The sequence below is a fragment of the Pseudophryne corroboree genome, chromosome 10 (genome assembly GCF_028390025.1).
Source record: "Pseudophryne corroboree isolate aPseCor3 chromosome 10, aPseCor3.hap2, whole genome shotgun sequence".
NCBI classification, from domain to species: Eukaryota; Metazoa; Chordata; class Amphibia; order Anura; family Myobatrachidae; genus Pseudophryne; species Pseudophryne corroboree.
Genome location: NC_086453.1, coordinates 258,639,085 through 258,653,689, shown reverse-complemented (window position 1 = coordinate 258,653,689; position 14,605 = coordinate 258,639,085).

The following is a 14,605-nucleotide window of genomic DNA, read 5'->3' as shown; positions in this document are numbered from 1 at the left end:
TCAAGTTTGGTCAATGGGCGCTGCAGGGTCATCCGCACTCTCCCGCCTGTACTGGAGCTTTGGTATAACCCCATGGTACTGAAGTGGACCCAGCATCCTCTAGGACATTGAGAAAACAGGATTTTAATACCTACTGGTAAATCCTTTTCTCCTAGTCCGTAGAGGATGCTGGGCACCCAGCCCAGTGCGTACTTTACCTGCAGTTGTTATTTTGTTAAAATGTTTTCAGCACGGTTGCTGTAATGTTCATGCCTGTTGGCATGTGTTTTGTTGATTGCCATGTGTGCGGCATGGTTGAAGTGAGAGCTGGTATGACTCTCACGTTAACTTAAAAGTGAATCCTTTACTCGAAATGTCTGTCTCCCTGGGCACAGTTCCTATACTGTCGTCTGGAGGAGGAGCGTAGAGGGAGGAGCCAGTTCACACTCTAGAAAAGTCTTAAAGTGCCCATGGCTCCTGCGGAACCGTCTATACTCCATGGTACTGAAGTGGACCCCAGCATCCTCTACGGACTAGGAGAAAAGGATTTACTGGTAGGTATTATAATCCTGTTTTTTCAGGATTTGTTTGTGTACTGTGTTTTATAAGAGGTTCCCTATGCTGTAAGTGGCCACAAGAAACCTTTATTTAAAATGCATGTAGCCATAGGGATCACTTTGCCTTATAACCAATGCAGGGAAATTGCACTAATGATCCCATTTGAATGTATGTATCTCTGATCTCTTTTTCCCCCAAGAATATAACAGCTATATAATGGGAATAAGGTGCAGTCAGGGAGATTGATGGACTGACTATTCAGGGAGTCAGGGAGATTGCTACTATTTCAGGGAGTCTCCTGCTGAATGAGGGAGGGAGGCAACTATGTATCTATAGAAATACAGTACAGGCTACAGATGTGTCCTTATACACCTAGCCTCAATACGCTATATAGCACAAGTCGCATGGTGTGACTAAGCTAATCGAGATGTGTACCATCCTTATACTGTATTTAAACGATTTAAGTCATATTTGCATCACAGATGCAGCGAAACACCATTCACTGCTTACTATAGACTCTGGGCTACAACTTTAACTGCACAGGAATTCATTTTAACCATGTATAAAGTTGCAGATGAAGCACAATGGAACTTGGCGTGAGAAAAGCCACAGTCGCTGCATCATAGCACTTAGTATTCAGATTCAGTCATTTGCACCCACATGTACAAATGTCACACATCACATTTATCAGTACAATCTTGTTTATTGCTCGCAGTTGTTTTATTCTTGCAAATAAGATGCACATTTTAAAAGAGAAAGACGATCTGCGCAGCCGATACTACACCAGGAACCTGGTGCTTCCAGAGGGACTGTTTGCCATGACTGTAGCCATATTGCATGATGAGGCACATCTGTAGGCATAGATGCCTGTTTTCTCTTGCAGTAAGGGCCTATTTCATGTTTGTGTAACCCTGATTAAAGGGGGGTACTCACGGAGCGATCGCTGCTTAAAATCTAAGCAATCTGACTAGATTGCTTAGATTTTAAGCACGATCGCTCCGTGTGTAGCCCCCTCAGCGATAGCGATGCGCAGCCCCGCGCATCGCTATCGCTGCTGCTAGATTGGCCTGCATGCAGGCCAATCTAGCGGGTCGCTCACTTCACCCGCTGGGTGAAGTGAGCGCTCCCCCCGTCTCCCCCCGCACGCTCAGCACAGATCGCGCTGTGCTGAGCGCCGGGAGAGATTTGTGCTGAGCGGTTCGCTCAGCACACATCTCTCTGCCATCGGCCAGTGAGTACTGGCCTTAAGGGTTAAGTGCTATATGTGAGGTAAAAGTGACAAAGTGACAAAAAGTTAACAAATGTGAAATATATTTTTATAGCTGTTAATCACACAGTGGAGTTATTGCTTTGGAGCTATTGGATTGGCCTATCACCCAGGCCTATGACCCAGAGTGATATGGGGTGATTGCCAGTGGGAGAAACCTTACCTCACTTCAGGATAAAGAAGAGCTGTCAGTTACAGCTGACAGCTAGACTGGTGTTCCCTCCCTCCTGTGCCTACTGCCCAGTGGCGTGCAGTGAGGTCAGTGGCTGGTGAGGCACTGCAGCCACAATGTCCGCTGAGTCCAGCCGATGACACGCTGAGCTGATGCCCGCTACCGCCCCAAGCCAATATCTGCTACTATCACTGTCCCTGATGCCTGCTACTGCCCCCGAGCCGATGCCTGCTACTGCCACCGCCCCTGATGCCCTCTACCACTAATTGCTGCCACTGCCACTAATGGCCTACAAAATCACCACCATCTAACTCCCCCGCTGCCATTTCACATCTCATTCCAATGCCACCAATGCCCGTAGCTTGCCTGCTCATCAAACAGGCAGCTAATATGTTGTACATTTTTATAAAATAAAAATCAAATATTAGTGTTTGGGACTGGGGAGGGAGTGGGAGTGAATGCTATTTTGTCCATTGCTGCAGTAATCTCCCTGCCATAAAGCCCTTCTCACCCCGCAAGGCAGACCTAGCAAGACAAGTCTGCAGCTGCCTTACAAGGTGCCTGTCAGCCAGGCAGACTCTGAGGTCACCGTGGCTGCGGACATGCCCCCAGTGCCAGATAACGGACCATATGGGCCTGGAGCTAGAATTTATGAAAGGCCTATTGTGTACCGCCATAGAGGATGTGACCAGTGTTGTTGGGGTGTGGTCTGCACAGGGGTATACCCTGCAGAGAGGTTATAATAATGTATTGTGAGAGCCTATAAAGGGAAAAAAACGTTGTTAATGTGACCATAATCTGATAAAATAAATGGAAATGGCACTTAGTGATGATGTAAATTTGGTAAGGTCTGTCCTGTCTCTGACTTTCATGCGCAAAAGGAGACGGGACAGATCTAGCCTAGGAAGAGGACCTGGCTGCCCAATGGAAATGGGGTAAGTATGGGAGAGGGCTGTGGTAGGAAAGAGAAAGAGGCAATACCAGACCGGATGGGGCAGGAGTTGGGGCATGATGGAAGCAGCAGATAGAGGGGTTGGGGTGAAGCTGGGGGCATACTGAGATCTGACCTGACATAATGTATCTAATGTGTGTGTATAGATAGGCAGTATATTTCTATATACAGCACACACATACATATGTAAATATATACATAGTGTGTGTGTGTGTGTGTGTGTGTGTGTGTGTGTGTGTGTGTGTGTGTGTGTGTATATATATTATATATATATATATTCTAAATATGCTTTTAACACCGTTGGTCACCAGAACCCCTATTTCCCCACATTTTACTTTAATTTGATACAGCATCTTACCAAGGCTGAACCTTTAGGGGAAGGCTGAAGCTCTATAGCATATAAGGGAGTGTTATATTGTCAATACCAGACTCTTATTTTATTTTTGTTAAGGTTCCCAAAGTTTTATTCAGCAAAAAGTCACAGTGGTGTAGGAGGCAGGTACAGCTAATTCTAACCCTCCCTCCCAGCAGCCTAACAGTAACCCTCCCCTCCCTGCAGCGTAACCCTAATATCTCCTTTGCAGTCTAACCCTAACCCCCCTTCCCGCAGTTAACCCTAACCCTCCCCTCCACGCAGTCTATCCCTAACCTTCCCCTTCACGCAGTCTAACCCTAACCCCCCTTCCTGCAGTCTAACCCTAACCCTCCCCTCCACGCAGTCTATCCCTAACCTTCCCCTCCACGCAGTCTAACCCTAACCCTCCCCTCCCCGCAGCCTAACCCTAACCCCCCCTCCCCGCAGCCTAACCCTAACCCCCCCTCCCCGCAGTCTAACCCTAACCCCCCTTCCTGCAGTCTAACCCTAACCCTCCCCTCCACGCAGTCTATCCCTAACCTTCCCCTCCACGCAGTCTAACCCTAACCCTCCCCGCAGCCTAACCCTAACCCCCCCTCCCCGCAGCCTAACCCTAACCCCCCCTCCCCGTAGTCTAACCCTAACCCTCCCCTCCACGCAGTCTAACCCTAACCCTCCCCTCCCCGCAGCCTAACCCTAACCCCCCCTCCACGCAGTCTAACCCTAACCCTCCCCTCCACACAGTCTAACCCTAACCCTCCCCTCCACGCAGTCTAACCCTAACCCCTCCTCCATGCAGCCTAACTCTAACCCCTCCCTATCTGTCAGGATCCCGAATTCCGGGATCCTAACTACATCCCATTTTAGGACCTTTAGCACCATGACATTTTGCTGATTAAAACTTTTAAAACCTTTTTAAAAAATCTGGTGAGTACACCCCTCTTTTGCATTATGTTGGATACTGTACTGATATTCATATCTCTTATGTGATGCACCCCTGTGTGAGGCTGAGGACACCATGATAAGCAGCCAGCAGGACACAGACACCTAAAGATCAGTTACTCGACCCAGAGATGATCTTGGGCTTGACTGGTTATGGGCGCTGTGGTGGATGGCACCTACATGATGTCACACGGCATGGAGAAGGCGCTGGCCCGAAACACTGTGTGGTGCAGGGAGGGCCACTGAATGCATCCGGGGCATAATTATGACTTTTTTGGCACCATAACAAGAGAGAGAGAGACGCCTTGCTCCGCAGCATTGCACCGGAGCTCTTTATAACATTGCCTACTTGGTAGACATAGGTGTATCTATATTGAGTGCATGGTGTGCAATGCACAGGAGCCCCTGGGTCCTGTGCATTGCATGCATTTGTCACAGCGATGGGAATGCAGAGGACTGAGAACAGGGAGGGTAATAATGGGCAGGAGATGGGGGGGGAGGACAGTAGGGGAGGAGTGGTTGAGGTGACCTGGCAGGTGATCCATTTATTAATCCCCCTTTTCCACTAACTTTTTTAAACACGGGTAAATGCGCGGGGCGCGTATTTACCTGTGGTTTTCTCTAGTGGAAACGTGTCCCCCGGCAAATTCCCGGATCAAGTGATCCGGGAATCCTACCCTGGTAGCTAGCCGGGTTGAAGAGTGGTAATGCAGACAATGCTATATTAAAATGAAAATAATATGAAAGGTATGTACTCACATTTACATAGAAAACAGTATCTGGAAACTCCTTCCCATGCTGAAGCAGTCTGTTATAATGCTTCGTCTCTTCTTCCATTTTTCTGGTGGACCAGTGTGAGTGAGGAGGAGGAGGAGGGTGTGTGTGTGTGTGTGTGTGTGTGTGTGTGTGTGTGTGTGTGTGTGTGTGTGTGTGTGTGTGTGTTTTCATCACTAAGTTTCCTATACTAATTGTCCCCTCTCTCTACAGTTAGTAAGGTAATATGGGGATACATACACATATAAGCTTATCAGAAATAAGGTTAATGATTGTCAGGGTACTTTAGCATATTACGCTGGCACATATAAGGGGTGCTAATTTGAAATTATTCCACTAAACGGAAAGGTGGACAGTGTTGCATTATATATCTCATTTATCCAAAGGAATTATAATGAGGCTCATGTATATTTACAAATCCGCAATTGAAACACTGCATCAAATGTAAAAAGAAATAACGTTTACATCAAACAGACAGTATCAATTACAACTCAGCGTGTGTTTTAGATTAACTCCCATTTATTCAATCAATTACAGCAAATCAGAAATTAGGAGGGACCATATAAGGAGTCCCATACAGCACTAATTGATACACTGCTCCCAGAGGAAGGCCAATTAAGGCTGAAACGCGTTGGAGGAACACGACATGATCTAACATTTATCACCTTTAAAAGATCCGCTGACAGCATCAACCGCTTCCCGATCCTACAGTCTCCTTCACTGGCTAGTGAAGTAGAGCCGCCGTCAGTGCTGCAGCGCGCCGGGGACTGAATGCCTACAACAGGCTAACAGTACCCGGAAGTGCCGTAGCCGCCGGTGATCTCGTCATCCCGGAGGTCCGAGCATCGGTGTGCAGGTTGCACACAGAGGTTCTACACCGGCCGGGGAGCGAGACGGAGGGACAAGCAAGCACAGCGGGGGACGAAAGACAAGGACGACCAGAAGAAGAAGGGTAAGTATATGCACCTGAGGGTTACGGGACGCCGCACCCCCAGAACATATATCCCCCAACGTATACCTGCATTTCTATTTTATACCCAAGAATCTTCTGCGGTTAGCAGGACTAAAGACGGCTCTATCTAGGGTGGAACATCACATTTAACAAGTACATTTGCGATCAGCAATTGAATTCTTTTATTTATTTTTTATTTTTATTTCTATATTTTGTTGATTGGATCATTTGGGCGCATTAACTTTGCGGGCCTATGATAATTGTCAGAGATTATTAAAAGTCATTTACAGGAGAAAATTCACGCAATTTGCATGGACAGAATTAACCCTGAACCCATAGTATTAACAAAGTGTCTGGGAGGAGCACTGTGACTCCCCAATAAAAGTTTAATTGATACCTTAAGTTATTATTATCTGTTTGACATCAATACAATCTATGATTCACACCTGTGACATAATATTATAATCAAGACTACATAGATAAGGTGAACACTGACACCCCATAAGTTCAATTATCAGGGGCTGAGCGCTGTGTTATACATACTGTGCCAGGAAAAACGCAGGCGTGGCTGGGCGAAAGCAGGGCGTGTTTGTGACATCAAAACAGGAACTGAACAGTCTGAAGTGATCGCAAGCGCTGAGTATGTATTGAGCTACTCTGAAGCTGCACAAAAAACTTTGTAGCCACTCTGCGATCCTTTCATTCGCACTTCTGCTAAGCTAAAATACACTCCCAGTGGGCGGCGGCATAGCGTTTGCACTGCTGCTAAAAACTGCTAGCAAGCGATCAACTCGGAATGACCACCATAGGATGCATAGTACATTTGCCATATTGACCCTTGGTTGTATAGATGCAAGTTAAAGTATTGCCAAGGAAAGTTTTATGGGTATAAACATAAACACAAAAAATGGAAAACTGGTATTGGAAGGAGCAGAGCTGGCGCAAGCCGCTCAGCAAAGGGATGCAGTGCAGGGAAGCGCCAGGAATGGAGAGGCGCTCTTCCTGCACTGCATCCCTGTACTGAGCTGACATCCCCCGGCTGCTTCTGCACCTATCACACTCTATGACAGGCAGTGTCGCCGGCAGCATGAAGCCTCCTCTCCCCTCCCCCGTGTGCTGACCTAGAAGGGGGCAGAGCTACATGGACCTGGGAGCGGAGCTACACGGAACCAGGCTGAACAGGAAGATAATCTGCTCCAGCTCTGGCCTGCCAGACTTCCTCAGGTAAGAGGATGGAAAAAGAGTGTGTGTGTGTGTGTGTGTGTGTGTGTGTGTGTGTGTGTGTGTGTGTGTGTGTGTGTGTGTGTGTGTGTAAAATATGTGACACTGTGTATGTGTGTAATGTACTATGTGTACAGTATGTATGTGTGTGTATGTGTAATATATGTGTGACTGTGTATGTGTGTAATGTATGTACAGTATGTATGTGTGTATCTGTGTTGGTGACTGTGCGGCATAATGTGTGTAAGCGTCACTGCTACAGGGGACGTTGCGTGTGTAAGCGTCACTGGTAAAGGGGGCGTTGCATGTTTGTAAGCGTCACTACTACAGGGGGTGTTGTGTGTATAAGCGTCACTGCTACATTGTGTAAGCGTCACTGCTGCAGGGGATGTTACGTGTGTAAGCGTCACTGGTACAGGGGGGCCTAACATGTGTAAGCGTCACTGGTACAGGGTGGCGTTATGTGTGTAAGTGTAACCGCTACAAAGGGCATTACGTGTGTACGCTGCATAGCGTGTGTAAGTGTCACTAATACAAGGGGCGTTGCATGTGTAAGCATCACTACTACAGGGGGCGTTATGTGTGTAAGCGTTACTGGTACTGGGGGCGTTACGTGTGTAAGCATCACTACTATAGGGGCCGTTACGTGTGTAAGCGCCACTGGTACAGGTGGCGTTACGTGTGTAAGCGTCACTGGTACAGGGGGGAGTTACGTGTGTAAGCGCCACTGGTATAGGGGCGCGTTACATGTGTAAGCGCCAATGGTACAGGGGCGTTACATCATTGGTACAGTGGGCGTTACGTGTGTAAGCATCACTGGTACAGGGGGGCATTACGTGTGTAAGTGTCACTGGTACAGTGGCGTTACATGTGTAAGTGTCACTGGTTTAGGGGGTCGTTACGTGTGTAAGCATCACTGGTACAGGGGGGCGTTATGTGTGTAAGCGGCACTACTACAGGGAGCATTATGTGTATACATGTCACTACTACAGGGGGTGTTATGTGCGCTGTCCCTTTGTAAAGTATGGGAGGGTGCAAATTTATAGTTTGCAGGAGGGCTTCGAACACCCTAGCACCGGCCCTGGGAAGGAGCATATGTATCTGGCACCGCTGAGGGGGCAAATATGTATCTGGGACCCTGGGGGCATATATGTATCTGGCACAACTGGGGGCATATATGTATCTGGCACAGCTGGGGGCATATGTGTATCTGACACCACGGGGGCATATGTATATCTGGCACTATAAGGGCATATGTTTATGAGGCACCACTGGGGGCATATGGGCATTTGTGTATCTGGCACTGTGGGGTAATATGTATCTGGCGCTGTGCGGCATTTATGTATCTGGCACTGTGGGGCATTTATGTATCTGGCACTGTGGGGCATTTATGTATCTGGCACTGTGGGGCATTTGTGTATCTGGCACTGTGGGGCATTTGTGTATCTGGCACTGTGGGGCAATGTGTATCTGGCACTGTGGGGCAATGTGTACCTGGCACTGTGGGGCAGTGTGTATCTGTGTGTACTGTGTAAAAAGGGGACTCTGTGTATTGTGTAAAAAATGGACTCTGCCTGCGTACTGTGTAAAAATGGGACTCTGCCTGTGTACTGTGTAAAAAGGGGACTCTACCTGTGTACTGTGTAAATAGGGAACTCTTGTGCCGTAATGTGCAAAAATTGAATGAAAGTGTGCTGAGAGACGACACAAGGGGTAGATGATACTGTGCTGAGAGACGATGCAGGGGGAGGTGATAGTGTGCTGAGAGGCGACACAGGGGGTAGGTGATAGTCATGTTGGCTAGCCCCATTTTCAGTGGCCATGCCCCTTCTGGTATGTGACCACGCCCATTCTGGTGCATGGCCACGCCCATTTTTTTGGGGTGCATGCTGAAGGCACGCACATATAGTTGATTTTTTTATTTCTTTTTTATTTATCTATTTATTGGGGGGGAGGGGGGGGGGGGGCACCACTCTTCATCTTTCCAAAAACCCTAGTTACGCCTCTGGTTACAGTATTAAAGTTATGCTATGGATGTGAAGCAACTGAGTCATATCAGTATTAACCTTTAGGTATCATCTTGTGAACCACTGTTTATTTAAATATAGTTATATATACTGTATCAAATATGTCGGTTGCTGGTTGTCATTATTAAAAAGGATTATTAAATAAAAAGGATAAATACCCAGAAGGGGGAGTACTGAAGAACAGGTATTAATGGTGTTTGAAAGTACTAATGTGTACTAAAGTAACATCTCTATCTCACATCACAAAATACTTGGATCAAATATAGGCTGTCCCGAGCTGGCCTAAGCCAAGATCATTAAATACCCAATGCCGGATCCCACCCGAGAATTTGAAACTGGTCCTTCCCGGGTGGAATCCCGCATTGGAGCCTCAGCGCTGGCTTCCCGACCCGGCGCGGTTGCCATAGCAGCAGGGGGTGGAGCCAGGGGTGGGGGTGGAGGCGGCGCTGGGAGATGAGCTCATCTCCACGCCGCATGTCCCTATGTAGTAAACGGGTCCCGGGTCGCATCGACCCAGGAAACCATTACACTGCCATTGACCTGGTATTCAACCCAGGAATAACCCTTCTTTTTACCCGGGTTGAATTACCGGGTCAGGCGACTCGGGAACTCTCCAAGGCCCCTTTCACATCGCAATATGCCAGGTCGATACCGGGTTATTTTTGCGATGTGAAAGGGGTATAACTATTAAACAGCTTGGGAATAGGCACTAATTACCAGTAGTATCCCCATTAAGCAAGGAAAGTGGTGTTACACTATGAACTATGTCACACAGACAGAGGTGGTAAGTCCCTGTAAAAATTTATGCAACGAAAAAGAATGGGGGCATAAGCAACCACTGGTGTTATGACAGTAATATGGCTAATAAAGGAACAATACCCGGTATATATATATATATATATATAAATATATATATATATATATATATATATATAAAAATATATACAATTTATTATAACAACAGGAGCATGAAAGTGAAATAAATACATTTTCACATATGACAAATTCATTATGTTAAAAAGAGTTAATTTTTCAAAGACATAAAAAAAGAGGTACATAAACAGATAAAAGATCTCCTGTATAATAGCCTTGTGACTCTGTGCTTGGCCCTCTAATGCTGGGCGGAGTCACAGCGATGTGTGGAGTCACAGATCTGCCTAATTATATAGGAGAGGGAGAAACACCCAGCCCAGGATTTACTGTCTCTGGTGTCCCAGCATGGCTGCAGCCACGGGACACTGAGGCACAGTGCTCTCCCTGTCCGGTGGACTGCCCTGGGGCACAGCTCTCCAGGTGCAGCCCCTCTCTGCACCATGCTGCAAGGGGGAAAGCTCAGCTGTGTGACCCGGGGATCAGGGCTGGTGGTGGCGGTGGAACAGAGCAATCTGCGGCTGGGTGGGGAAGTGACGGGCTCGGGGGATGCCGGGTCACTGTTTCTCCTGACGGAGACGCCGGGGAGCAGAGATGGCAGCGGCGGCGGCGCTGAACGTGCAGCTGCTGCCGCTGCTGTGGGAAATATACTACAGCTGTGTGAGGAAGTGCCAGCCCATGCGAATGCCTGGGCCCAGCACAGCCACAAGTGGTGAGTGCGGACAGGGGTGCAGTCGCTGCGTCTGTAAAGACTGTACAGACCAGTATGTGTGTGCAATGCATGCTGTGTGTATAGGACCCCGTCCCCCACCTGCAGCAACCCCCGTAACTGCCCCTACACCACCTGCGGCACTTCCTGACCCCCTCCCCATCCGTCACACCATCGCACCTGACCCTCTCCCACCCACACCACCCATGCTTCTCCCCCCCACACGGCACCTCCCAACCCCCTACCCCACCTGCAGCACCCTCTCCCACCCGTAGCATCCATGCACCCCCACACCTGCACCTCTACCACCCGCAGCACCTCCGGCCAACCTCCCACATCCACCGCACCCCCGCAACCAGCCCCTTCTCCACTCGCAGCACCTTCGGAACCCCTCCCCCATCCCCAACAGCCCTGCATCTGCCCCTCCCCCATCCACCACACCCTCTCCCCTCCACTATTCGCACCACCTCCAGACATCCTCCCCCATTCGCGGCCCCCCAGCACCTCCCGACCCCTTCACCCATCCGCGCACCCCCTCCCCCATATCAACCCCCCTCCACCCATAGCATCTACAGACACCCTGCCCCACACCGCAGATACCCCCGCACCCATACCTTCCCTTACCCGTGGCACATCCACACCACCTCAGGAAACCACACCTGCCCTTCCCCCACCCGCGCCACACCCGCCCTTCCCCCACCCATAGCACCTCTGGACCCCACTCCCCCGCCCATCCACACCCGCAGCACCTACCAACCCCATCCGCCCATCCACCTGCAGCATCTACAGACACCCTCCCCCATCCACGCCCCCCCCCCCCCACCCGCTACATTCTCTACATCGTGCCCTGCAGCCGCTGTTCACGCCATCACAAGAGGTGATGGCACCTTCACCATTGGCAGCCCTTACATTACGCAATATTTCATCACTAACAACAGTAGGAATGCAGGTAATACTCCATATAATACATATATTCAACCACACAAAGGCGTGCAGGGGTTAAGGGGGCGTAGCCCCCTATGACGGTGTGAAGAGCGCCCTTAGGGCGCGATGAAGAACCTAGCAGAAATATATGTGAGTAAAAAAAATATATGAAGATAATATATATATATATATATATAGATATATATATATATACATATATATATATACAGGTTGAGTATCCCTTATCCAAAATGCATAGGTATTTTGGATATCTGATTTTTACGTAATTTGGAATAATTAGATACCATAATGAGATCTTATGATGATAGGACCTAAATCTAAGCACAGAATGCATTTATGTTACATATACACCCTAAACACACAGCCTGAAGGTAATTTTAGCCAATATTTTTTATAACTTTGTGCATTAAACAAAGTGTGTGTACATTCACACATTTAATTTATGTTTCATATACACCTTATACACAGCCTGAAGGTCATTTAATACAATATTATTAATAACTTTGTGTATTAAACAAAGTTTGTGTACATTGAGCCATCAAAAAACAAAGGTTTCACTATCTCACTCTCACTCAAAAAAGTCCGTATTTCGGAATATTCCGTATTTTGGAATATTTGGATATGGGATACTCAACCTGTATAATCTCAATCAGAGGTAATTTAAGGGTTGGACCAACGCGTTTCATCTCACAGACTTCATCAAGGTGTGTACTGTATGTATGTATATACAGGTTGAGTATCCCTTATCCAAAATGCTTGGAACCAGAGGTATTTTGGATATGGGATTTTTCCGTATTTTGGAATAATTGCCTATCATAATGAGATATCATGGTGATGGGACCCAAGTCTAAGCACAGAATGTATTTATGTTTCATATACACCTTATACACACAGCCTGTAGGTAATTTTAGCCAATATTTTTTATAACTTTGTGCATTAAACAAAGTGTGTGTACATTCACACAATTCATGTATGTTTCAAATACACCTTATACACACAGCCTAAAGGTCATTTAATACAATATTTTTAATAACTTTGTGTATTAAACAAAGTTTATGTACATTGAGCCATCAAAAAACAAAGGTTTCACTATCTCATTCTCACTCAAAAAAGTCCGTATTTCGGAATATTCCGTATTTCGGAATATTTGGATATGGGATACTCAACCTGTATATATATATATATATATATATATAAATAGACATACATACATATATATATCTCCGGCGTCAGGACAACTAGCACGGGTGCTCCCCAGGGGTGTGTTCTTTCTCCCTTCCTCTTCTCTCTCTACACCAACGACTGCACTCCTGGAGATTCCTCTGTGAAACTCCTTAAATTCGCGGATGACACCACACTGATTGGACTTTTTACGGACGGAGAGGAGTCCGCTTATAGAAGGGAGGTCGAGCGGCTGACTACCTGATGCAGTACAAACAATCTTCAGCTAAATACATTGAAAACTGTTGAGATGCTCGTTGATTTTAGGAAGCTTCCCCCTACACTTTCCCCACTCACAATTGCGGACAGCGCAGTAGGTGTGGTAGAATCCTTCAGTTTTTTTTGGCCCTATGATCACCATGAATCTGAGGTGGAAGACTAACATAGAGTGCATTGCGGGAAAAGCCCAAAACTGTAGTTCCTACGCCAACTAAGGAAGCTCAATCTGCCGCAAGAACTTCTGATTCTCTTCTAGTGATGTGCACCGGAAATTTTTCGGGTTTTGTGTTTTGGTTTTGGATTCGGTTCCGCGGCCGTGTTTTGGATTCGGACGCGTTTTGGCAAAACCTCCATGAAAATTTTTTGTTGGATTCGGGTGTTTTTTTACAAAAAACCCTCAAAAACAGCTTAAATCATAAAATTTGGGGGTAATTTAACCTCAATAACCATAATTTACAATCATTTTCAGTCTATTCTGAACACCTCACACCTCACAATATTATTTTTAGTCCTAAAATTTGCACCGAGGTCGCTGGATGACTAAGCTAAGTGACCCAAGTGGCCGACACAAACACCTGGCCCATCTAGGAGTGGCACTGCAGTGTCAGACAGGATGGCAGATTTAAAAAAATTGGCCCCAAACAGCACATGATGCAAAGAAAAAAAGAGGTGCACCAAGTTCGCTGGATGGCTAAGCTAAGCGACACAAGTGGCCGACACAAACACCTGGCCCATCTAGGAGTGGCACTGCAGTTTTCTAGCGAGAGGATGAGTGCTTCCATCCTCATGTGAATCTGAACCACTAGCCATGAACATAAGCCAGGCCCTCAGCCGTTCCTTGCCACTCCGTGTCGTAAGTGGCATATTGGCAAGTTTACGCTTCTCCTCAGACGCTTTTAATTTTGATTTTTGGGTCATGATAATGTTGATTTTATCTTAAAACATAAAGCTATACCTTTAAACACACTTTTACCATGGAGCCGCTGCGGCCGCTAGACTTAATATGCACTCTACGTACCTTTTACGCAATTTGCGTAATGAGTCCCGTACAATGTACGGACTTTGCGTACACACGCCATGCTGACGATACAAAGTACTCGCAGCGCGTACACACCCAATTATTACACTTTAAACCTTATACAGCTAAGTAATGCGATAATGAATACACTTTAAACCTTGGCAGGGAAAAGAGGACACAACACCGATTTGTAGTTAATCACTGGGTTCCGACACCACAGAGTAATATTTCTGAAAGGGGGTTAACAATACAAATTATGCACTACAATACAACAGAGTAAATGGCTACAGTCAATGTACATAAGTGAGAATATTCGCTTGCGCAACCCGGCCCGGTCCTCCGCTATCAGGTTGATTGCGTTGTGAGTCTTGTGTGTGGCCAGGCTGCAGCAGGCTTTATTTATACAACTCTCCCAAAAGCAATA